The sequence below is a fragment of the Panthera uncia genome (genome assembly GCF_023721935.1).
Source record: "Panthera uncia isolate 11264 chromosome A1 unlocalized genomic scaffold, Puncia_PCG_1.0 HiC_scaffold_17, whole genome shotgun sequence".
In the NCBI taxonomy this organism is placed as follows: Eukaryota; Metazoa; Chordata; class Mammalia; order Carnivora; family Felidae; genus Panthera; species Panthera uncia.
The window spans coordinates 110159295-110170618 of NW_026057577.1; positions in this window are offsets into that span (position 1 = coordinate 110159295).

Sequence of the window (11324 nt, forward strand, 5' to 3'; positions counted from 1 at the left end):
GCATTTGTTGTTTTTTACATACATTTATAAACTGGTGGTTACACATAAAGATCACGTCTAATGTCTCTTCAGTTATTTTCTGATTCCTGCCCTGAAGCCCCAACTGTTTTCTCTGGGAACAAAGAACACTTGTAGAGAAAAACTCTTCACAGGCTTAAGAACTTAATATTTCTAAAATATCTCCTCTCTTTGCTTTGGTTGTCTATTCCTGCATGAGCAGCTTTAGATGAGGACCCTTGCCAGAGGTTTCTGCAGAAGAGCATTCCTGGCACGAAGGAGAATGTCTGTATACTTATGTTCACATAGTTCTTTATATAGTTTCCACTTGATTCTTTCACATTTCCTGCCCACCAGATCCTCTTCCTCAATGGCTGAACTGTCTGTTGTGAAAAGATGGTAACCCCCTGGGTGAGAACCTCTTCAGGGGATGCCTAACATGGATGTGGGAAATTCCTAGTCCGTGCACGCAAATTCTTGGTCTCATTATGAGCAGTGAGCTGAGAACACTGTCATCAGATGTAATTGACAATTCATACCAGGGAAAGAATGCTTAGGAGTACATGTTTTGGGTTGAGCTGCTCTGATGTTTTCTCGTGGAAGACATCCCAACTGATCCTTACAAAGGCGTGAGAAGGACAAATAAATAGATAAATAAAATTTTAAAAAGGATAAGAAAAAAAAGGAACATATCAGGAATACATAGAAATTTAATGAAGAGTGTGTTCTATATAGTGACAGATACAGAACTTATGTAGAATAACAAAGATTCATAATTCCTACTTTACAAGCCTCCCATTTGATTTTCTGCTGTCACAAACCTCCAAGCAGCCTGTTGATCTGATAATGGGCTTCTATAAACATCCAAATTTAGACTTAGCACCTACTGACTTAATACTTCACCATACTTTTTTTATTTTTTTGAGCATTTTATTAGAGGAGCTGATCAGTGCAATGAAGCAAGAATAGGAAAATGGGTACAGGATTAAAAAGGAAAAAGTAATAAGGACATAGATGATGCAGTGGTGTATAAGGAGAACAAAAATAACTGATTAAGTATTAGAAATAAAGGAGTTTAGTTGCTTTATATAGTTTTAATATTAAAAAGTAAACTCATTCTACATATCAGCAGAATGAAAATTTTAAAATGCCATTTACATTAGCATAAAAAATATGAACCCCCCCTAAAGTAAGTCTAATCATGTAGTATAGAACTTCTATATAGAAAATTATAAAACATTACTGAATAAATTAAACAAGACTTAATTAAATAAACTGAGAGACTTACCACGTTTTTTGGTTGAAAGACTCAATATTAAAGATGCCCATTTTTCCCCAAAGTGATTTGTATATTGTTGGGGAGATGAGAAAAATTGAAATCCAAAGAAATAAGCCCATTCGTAAATATAGAGTTAGCTTATTTTATTATTGAGCAACAACAAAATACCAGATAGCATGCAGGTAACTAGCAACTGGCTACAAATTTCTGTGTGGATTTAGCTCTATTATGTGGAATTAAAGCTACAGTTGTTATGAATCATCCTACTGTTAGTAAGTGGCAAGGACTCCATTTTTATCAGTAGTTAATTGAGCTTGCTCTGATGTCCTGTTTTCCTTAATTCTGTATCAGGCTTATTCTGATAGTCCATTCTTGATAAGTTTTGACAGTACCTCTTACCATGTTTGCCCATGGCACCGAATCTAGGACATATGATTATATCCCTCAACGTCCCTGAATAAAGATCAATTTCCCATAGTATTCAATGCATTTTATATCAAAACCCCAATAAGCTTTCTTTTTTTGAAATTTTTACAATTTAATTATAAAATTACATATGGAAATGCTAAAAGGTAAGACTAGCCAAGATACTTTTGAAGAGCAAATTTGGAGAACTTACCAGACTAAGATTTTCCATAAAGTGATAATTAAGACAACGTATTGCACATGGGCGGCCAAATAGACCAATGGTAAGAAAATCCAGAAACATAATTACCTATAGGTATTTGAATTACGACAAATATGGCAATGTAGAACAGTAGGAGAAATGTTGTACTTCAATAAATGCTTCTGGCTCAGTTATCCATATGGGTAAAACAGAAAATGAAAACATAATTACTGCATACTATTCACAAAATCAGTTCCACCTAAACCTGTAATGGAGGGAAATGTATTGCAGTAAGTACAGATCAGACAAGAAGAAAGCCCGAAAATATCTAAGCATCCAACTCAATAGGTTAGAATAAAAAAGTATGGTGAACTACAAGAAAGTAAAAAAGGAAGTGATAAAAATAAGATTAAAAATGGAAAAAAAAAGAAGTAGGAACAACAAAATGTTGACTAAAAAGATCATTAATACCATGGCAATACAAAGAAAAAGGAGGTATAAATATCCATAGCAAGCAATGAAAGGAAACAGCATCACTTCAGAATCTACAGATAATTAAAGGATCTTAAAAAGATTTGAATACAACTAAATAAAAAATGCCGATTCATACATATATTCCAGAAAAGAGAAGAGCAAGGATTTCTAACATATTTTAGGAGACTAGCACTAACCATGATGCTAAAGCCAGACAGAGACATTCTAAGAAAAATACATTTGGTGGCCAATGTTTTTCCTGAACATAGACCATAGCCATCCTTAACAGGATGTTTGCAAATCAGATTTAGCAATAGTTTAAAAGGAAAGTACATCACGGCCAAGTAGTGTTTAACTTAAAAATGCAAGGTTGGTCCAATATATGAAATCAATTGGTGTCATTCATCATGTCAGCAGCCTAAAAAAAAAAAAATAACCATGTGATCATTCAATGATGCAGAAGATTATTTGACAAAAATTCCACATCTTTTTAGAGCAAAAACTCAGTGAACTAGAAACAAAGGGTAGCTACTTCATAGTGTTAAAGAGCATCTATAAAAAAAAAAAATCTAGTCATCATATTTAATTGTGAAAGACTAAATGCTTGCCCCCAAGCATTTTTTTCATTTGGCAAATGGTCAAAGATGTTTGCTTTGCTCTCCCTAGTGAACATTGTGCTGGTGATCTTAGTGCAGTAAGGAAAGCAAGAAAGGGAAGGTGGTTGTGGTGGTGCAGCATACCTTTGGGGAAGGAAGAAATAAAATTGTCTCTATTGCAGACAACCTGGTCTTCCACGTAGAATATTTCAAAAACTACAACAAAAACCACAAAACTAATAGACTTAATAAGTGGCTCTTGTGTAGAATTTTAAGAAACAAATAAGCAAAGGGGGAAAAAGGCAAACTAAGAAACAGACTCATAACTATAGAGAACAAACTGGTGGTTACCAAAGGGGAGGTGAATGGGGGGATAGGTTACATAGGTGATGGGGAGGGGCGCCTGGGTGGCTCAGTTGGTTAAGCCTCCGACTTGACTTCGGCTCAGGTCATGATCTTACTGTTTGTGAGTTCAAGCCCCACATTTGTCTCTGTGCTGACAGCTCAGAGCCTGGAGCCTGCTTCAGATTCTGTATCTCCCTCTCTCTCTGCCCCTCCCCTGCTTGTGCTTTCTTGCTCTGTCTCTCAAAAATAAATAAACATTAAATAGGTGATGGGGATTAAGGAGTGCACTTGAACTGAGCACCAGGTGTTGTATGGAAGTGTCAAATCACTATATTGTACACCTGAAACTAATATTGAACTACATGTTAACTAACTGGAATTTAAATAAAAAGTTAAAAAAAAAAGTGACTCTTGAAAAAAATAAATGGAGAGATAGTGTGCTTACAGATGGAAAGAGTCAGTGTTAAGGTATCAGTTCCCCTTAAATTGATGTGTATGTTGAATCACCCACAAAAATATTCCAGCAGCATTTTTGTAAAAATTGACAAGCTGATCCAAAAATTTATATGGAGGTGCACGTGGATGGCTCAGTTGCTTAAGTGTCCTACTCTTGGTTTCAGCTCAGGTCATGATCTCGTGGCTTTGTTGGTTCAAGCCCCACATTGGGCTCTGTGCTGGCAGTGTGGAGCTTGCTTGGGATTCTCTCTCTGCCCCTTCCCCACTTGTGTTCTCTCTGTCTCTCTCAAAATAAATAAATAAACTTAAACATTTTTATATGGAAATGCAAAAGACCTAGCATAAACAAAATACCTTTTGGTCGGTGGCCAGGGGCAGGGGGCGGTAAGAAGAGTCATATTACCTGATTTCAAGGTTTGTAAAGTTAGAATAATCAAGTCTGTGGTATTGGTGTAAGAACAGACAGGCCAATGGAACAGGATAGAGTCTAGAAACCAAACCATACATATATGGACAACAGATTTTTAACAAGGTCATCAAAGTAACTCAATGGACAAAAGGTAGTCTTTTCAACAAATAATGTTGGAACAATTAGAAATCCATTTGCAAAAACAACCAAAAAGAATTTTGATCCATAGTTACACACCATTTACAAAAATCAACTTGAAATAGGTCATGGATAAACATGTAAAAGTAGAAACTATAAAGTTCTAGAAGCAAACAGAAGATAACTGACTTTCATTATTCAACGGTTTTTCAAGCAAGAAATAAAAAAACCCCACGGCATGAAATTAAGAGTTGATAACTTAGAGTTCATTATAATGATAACTTATGTTATTTGAAATGCACTGTTAAGAAATTGCCATAGTTACAATACTTCAGATTCATCCTGCATATTGCCTCTGCCAGGCCTGGTGTCAGTCATTCCTCCAAACAGCACTGGTTTCTTTTAGTGGGCAATGGTATTTGAAAACCCCAGTCTGTCTGCCACAGGTACTCATATCCAATGGGGTGTCATTGAGTCTTGACCACCTTCAGTGGACATGGCAACAAATCAGAACATACTGTTTTAAATTATGAGTTCATACTGTTACATTCATATTTTTCATAAAACCCTGATATTTTACTAGTATTTCTTTCATCTTACACTGAAAATAATGATTCCTAAACACATTAGCAGAATTATGTAATTACTTTCTCTTATAGTATGCTTAAACAAATATCAAATATTCAACACTAATATTACTATAACAATAAATGAACAAAACTTCAGATGAACAAAATATTCTTATGTTGATAACCTTATTCATAATATTTTTCCAGTTCAATGGCTATAAAAATTCAACCAAGTTAAAAATAATTACATTAACAAGCTAAAATTGCAAACTGATAAGTATCTAAGGAAGCATAGTCATGTATTAGATGGTCTATGAAAGCTCAAATTCTCCCTTCTTACTACCCATAAAATTCTCTTTTTAAGTCATCTTTGCAGATGAATCATTGACATACTTCCCCACGTTGATTCTTAATTTCATATTCTAGATGTCTTTTTTGTTTTCTCATTACCAGCTCTATATTGTGCTTACCCACCAGGCATAGCCATGTCAACATCATTTCTATTCATATCATTACAACTAGGAATTTCATCTTCCTTTTGTGCCAATGAAAGACTTGATGTTTGAGTCCTTATCTGTAGTAGCTCTAGAAGAACCCATTCAGTCATCTTAATGAGGACCTCCTGTGGTACATCATATTGTGATATGAACTGAGGATTATATATTCTAATGGTTTATGCTTTAAGTGGATTAGAGGTTTTGAAAAATTCCTGCCAGAGGGAAATAATGTGTTTCTGAGTTGGTGAGACTGAAAGATCACAGAATTCTCTAGGAATGCATTCAATTACTGCCTAGCACTTACTCGTGCAAATCTGGATTTGTGAGAGATCTCAAGTAATCCTTGAGATGGTTATCTGGAAACTTCTCCAGTCTCCTGAACGACTATACTTCTTTCACACCACCAGGAGCTTCATAACTCTGATGGTAATAGACTGCACACCCATCATGACTTACCTCCTTACCATACAATGCATGCCATGTGACCACAACCTCTTGGAATCTTTTCACCAGATTAAACAAGATAGCATCTTCACACAAAGGCTGTAGCAATATTTTAAAGCAGGAAAGCTGTTTTGAGAGCACACAGTTTTGTATCATCAAAACAAAACAGAAAACTGTTTTTAACGCCTTTCCTTTATACCTACCAGAAAAATCAAAATATCCGACAAACAAAAGAGCTACTTAGTTTTCATTTTTCAGAAGTCATAATTCAAACCCAGGTATTCTGATTTCAGAGTCCACACTTATAACCACTGTGTTGTGCTGCCTCTCCTGCTTTGCTCTCCCTTCTAAACTGTGCTTTGAGCTAGTTCATGCTTTGTGATGCCTGCACAAAGGCAGCATATGGTTGCTTTCTATTCAGCAACCTTCATTTTCACCAAAAAAGATCTGCACTTAAAAAAACTTTTTACATCTCTATTCAAAATTTTATCTTAATCCTAAAGCTTTGGTGTTCAAAAAGGACCAATCCTACATCCTGGCAGTGAGAATTGGTTGGAAACACATAAACATGGGGGCACCTGGGTGGCTTAGTCAGTTAAGCATCCGACTCTTGGTTTCCTCTCAGGTCATGATCTCATGGTTTGTGGGATTGAGTCCTGCATCTGGCTCTGTGCTGACAGTGTGAAGCCTGCTTAGGATTCTCTCTCTCCCTCTCTCTCTGCCTCTCCCCCACTCATGCTCCCTCAAAATAAAGAAACAAACACACATTTAAAAAATTGTTCTGGAAACACATAAACATGAAAATCAGGCTAGATTTTTATTTTTTATTTTATTTTATTTTATTTTTTATTTTTTATTTTTTTTATTTTTGGGACAGAGAGAGACAGAGCATGAACTGGGGAGGGGCAGAGAGAGAGGGGGACACAGAATCGGAAACAGGCTCCAGGCTCTGAGCCATCAGCCCAGAGCCTGACGCGGGGCTCGAACTCACGGACCGCGAGATCGTGACCTGGCTGAAGTCGGACACTTAACCGACTGCGCCACCCAGGCGCCCCTAGATTTTTAAATAAGCTAAGAAAACCGGTGCATAAAGAACATTGGAGAGACCACTGATGCTACATATTCAGTGAACCCCCCTAAGCTTTGTCCTTCTAAGATTGGACCATCCAGAAATATAGTACCTTGGGAGGTATGTCCTGATTAATGATACTCTCTTTTTGTTGCAGGTGGTGCCAAAAAATTACCAGCAGACACTGGCTCTGGATTTTGTTGAGATGATCCAGAGAAAGCCTGATCAGATGTCTCATATTGCTTTAGGATTCCTTATCTAAGGAAACCCTTGGTGAGCTCCTGGATATGGCTGTCTGAAGAAGGTCACACCATCCATAAGTATACCTATGAAAGGTAGGCCAAACCAGCCATTAGAGGGGCATTATGGTCACGTAATGGCAAAACATGATCATGACCATATTGTAAGAGTCTCATACTATATACATGAAGTGGTACATTCCTTGCAGGTAGATTGGGACAAGCTGGAAGTATATGGTAGAAATGCTAAATAAACTAAAATAACTAAACATTTATAGCTAATAATCCAAAAAAAGGATAAAAAAGAATAACAAATATACAATTAATCCAACAGAAGGCAGAAAAAGGGAAAAGATAGCAAAAGATAGAACAAATAGAAATCAAAATTGAGATGATACACTTGATCTAACAAATATATATTTTCACATTAAATATAAATGATCTAAACACCAATTAAAAGAGTAGGTTGTCATATTGGATAAAAAGGCACAGCCCAAATTTATGCTGCCTGTAAGCACACTTTAAATATAAAGACACAAATAGGTTAAAAGAATGAAAAAAGATATACCAGGCTAACTCAAATTAAAATTATAGAAGGAACTGTATTAATATTAGACAAAATATATCTCAGAACTAAGAATAATTACAAGGGATAAAGAAAAACATTTCATAATGATAAAGGGGTCAGTTTATTATGAGGATGTACCTAAAAGTTTACACACCCAGTAGCTGAATTTCAAAATACATGAAGCAAAAACTGATAGAACTATATGGAAAACTAGACAAGTTCATAACTGTAGTTGGAAATTTCAGTCCCCTCTCTTAATAATTAATTGAACATGGAGATAAGCGATCAGCAAGGATAGAGATAGACTTGAACATCCTCACCACCAACCAACTTGACCTAATTAGCATTTGTAAGAACATTCCATCTAACAACAACAGAATACACATTGCTTTTAAGTGCATACAGAACATTTACTAAGGTAGATCATATTAAGGGGTCATAAAACAAGTCTCAATAAATTTAAAAGGTAAAGTGTATTTTCTGAGCACAACAGCATTAAGTTAGGAATCAGTAACAAAAGTATCTCCCAATATTTGGAAACTAAATACATCTTCCTAAATAATCCACTGGTCAAAGAAAATATTAAAAGGAACTGAATGAAAATGAAAACATAACATATCTAAAGTTGTGGGATGCCTCTTAAAGCAGTACTTGAAGGGAAATGTAAAGCACTAAATACCTTTATTGGAAAAGATGAAAGGCTATGGCCTCTCACTTTCCACCTTAAGAAGCTGGTAAAAGGGAAGAATGAAACCCATGGTAAAGAGAAGAAAGGAAATAATGAAGTTCAGAGAACAAATCAAATGGGGAAAAAATAGAGCAAATACAGTTGACCCTTGAACGATGTGGGGGTTAGGGGTGCCAGTCCCCCATGCAATTTGAAAATCTGCATATAACTTTTGATTCCCCCAAAACTTTACTAGTATACCTACTGTTCTCTGAAAGATTTACTGATAACATATAAACAGTTGATTAACACATATTTTGTGTGTTGTATGTGTTATACACTGTATTCTTACAATAAAATAAGCTAGGGAAAAGATAATATTAAGAATATCCTAAAGAAGAGAAAATAACATCTTAGTGCTGTACTGCATTTATTGGAAAAAAATATGTGTATAAGGAGACTCATGCAATTCAAACCTGTATTGCTGGAGGATCAACTGTAAAAGAAAGCAAAAGTTGGCTTTTTGAGAAGATTGATGTGAGTCACAGTCTCATCAGGATAAAAGAGAGAAAACGATCGGAATCAGAAGTGACAGAAGTGACATAACTACAGATTCTTCAGACATCCAAATAATAAGAAAATATTATGAACATCTTAATGCCAGTAAACCTGATAGCTTGGATGAAAGGGACAATTCCCGTGAAGGACCAAAATACAAAAATCAATGTATATCTACATAGTAACAACAAACAGAAACCAAATTTAAAAACAGTGCTAGGGTCATCTGGGTGGCTCAGTTGGCTAAGCGTCCAACTCTTGATCTCAGCTCAGGTCTTGATCTCAGGGTCGTGAGTTCAACCTCTGCGTTGAACTCGGTATTGGGCATGAAGCTTACTTAAAAAACAAAAAAAAAAAACAGCACCAGTAATAGCATTAAAATATGCAATATAAATATACCTAATAAAATATATGCAAAACCTATACACTGAACACTATAGAACATTGCTGAGAGAAATAAAAAGAACCCAAATAAATGGAAAACTGTATCTGGTTGGTTGGGCAGAAGACTCAAGATCCCAAGTTTCCCCAAACTGGTCTATACATTTGACATAATCCCTATCTAAATCTCAGCAGGCAATTTTTGTTTGTTCGCTTTTGTAGAATTTGGCAAGCTGATTCTAAAATTCATATGGAAATATAAAAAACGTAAACAAGTCAAGACATTCTTGAAAAGGAAACATAAATTTGGAGAGCTTCCTACTCAATTTCAATACTTTCTGTTAAAGCTACAGTATCAAGACAGTGTGATACCAGCTTAAAGTAAGATATATATGACTCCATTTATATGATGTCCTGAAATAGGCTAAATTAATCTCTGGTATAAGAAATCAGATTTGTACACCCAAAACTAACATAACACTGTATGTTACCTATACTGGAATTAAAGTTTTAAAAAAGTCAGAGCAGTAGTTGTCTCAGTGAGTGGATTAACTGGAAGAGACATAAAGGAATTGATGAAAATTTTCTGTATTTGGGTATGCATTTCTTAAAACTCAAGCAATTCACTTAAATTGTTTGCACTTCACTGTGTGTTACTTATATACAATGAAACAAGACCACAAAAAATCACATTGTCGATGAAAAAAACACAAAATTTGTAGCATTAGAAATGAAAAGCATTTCAGTGAGAGAACAGAATATGAAGGTGCAACCTACTTTATATATATTTTAATGTTTATTTATTTATTTATTTTAAGAGAGAAAGAGCACAAGAGGGGGAAGGGCAGCGAGAAAGAGAGAGAGAATCCCAAGCAGGCTCCATGCCATCATCGCAGAGCCCAATGAGGGGTTCAAACTCACAAACTGTGAGATCATGACCTGAGCTGAGATCAAGAGCCAAATGCTTAACTGACTGCGCCAGCCAAGCACCCCATCTACTTTGTATTTTTTAACAGTAGTTGGTAGTGTTCTGAGGTTCAGGTCTTTTGGAAAAGGATCTTCATATTATCATGGTTATAAAGCAATGAGATGATTTGGAATAACCTGCTTTAATATCTGTATTTGTTGGCTATTTCCATATTTCCTCCTTTTTAGCATTTCCACTTAGGTATATAATCTTAGGCTCCTTTCCATTGGCTTGTATGAAGGGTTTCTGGGATCACATAGGATTACAAAACAAACCCAAAACAAAAGGGGCGGGGTCTATGGTTGTATCCTGTCTTCAGAATTTCAGACCTCCCGAGTTGTCTGGACTGGACAAGTGCTGTCTCCATGCTGAGACCGATAAGCTTGAAACCCACGACCAGTGGGCAGAAGTGTCTGTTCAGGGTGGAAGAAGAGGAAGATGAGGAGGAGGAGGACAAGAAACCCTTGTCCTCAACACAAGTGGTTTTATGCTGGAAGCCACAGGTGACTACTACCACCTAACATCGAGGAAGAGTGCTCTGTCTTCAGCCAGGCCTTTGAGGAAAGGGAATCTGACAATGGGTCTGACACCGATGAGAATCTAACTCCCAAGCTGAGCAGATTGAAAATGAATGTGGCTTCTCTCGGGACAATTCACAAATACTGCCACCGGAAGAGAAGTCAGGGCCGGGGCTCCAGCCGCAGTACTTTGGAGGCCAGAGACGATGCCGTTTGATAAAGGTACTCTGGCCTCATTGCTGTTCCTGGAAATGTCCCAAAAGCTTAGCACAATGCCTGTCAGGGGCGCCCGGGTGGCTCAGTCGGTTGAGCGTCCGACTTTGGCCCACGTCATGATCTCACAGTTTGTGAGTTCGAGCCCCGCGTCGGGCTCTGTGTTGACAGCTCAAAGCCTGGAGCCTGCTTCAGATTCTGTGTCTCCCTCTCTCTCTGCCTCATCCCCACTCATGCTCTGTCTCTCTCTGTCTTAAAAATAAATAAAACATTAAAAAAAATTAAAAAAAAAAAAGAACAATGCCTGTCACAGAGTAGGTATCCCATAAATAT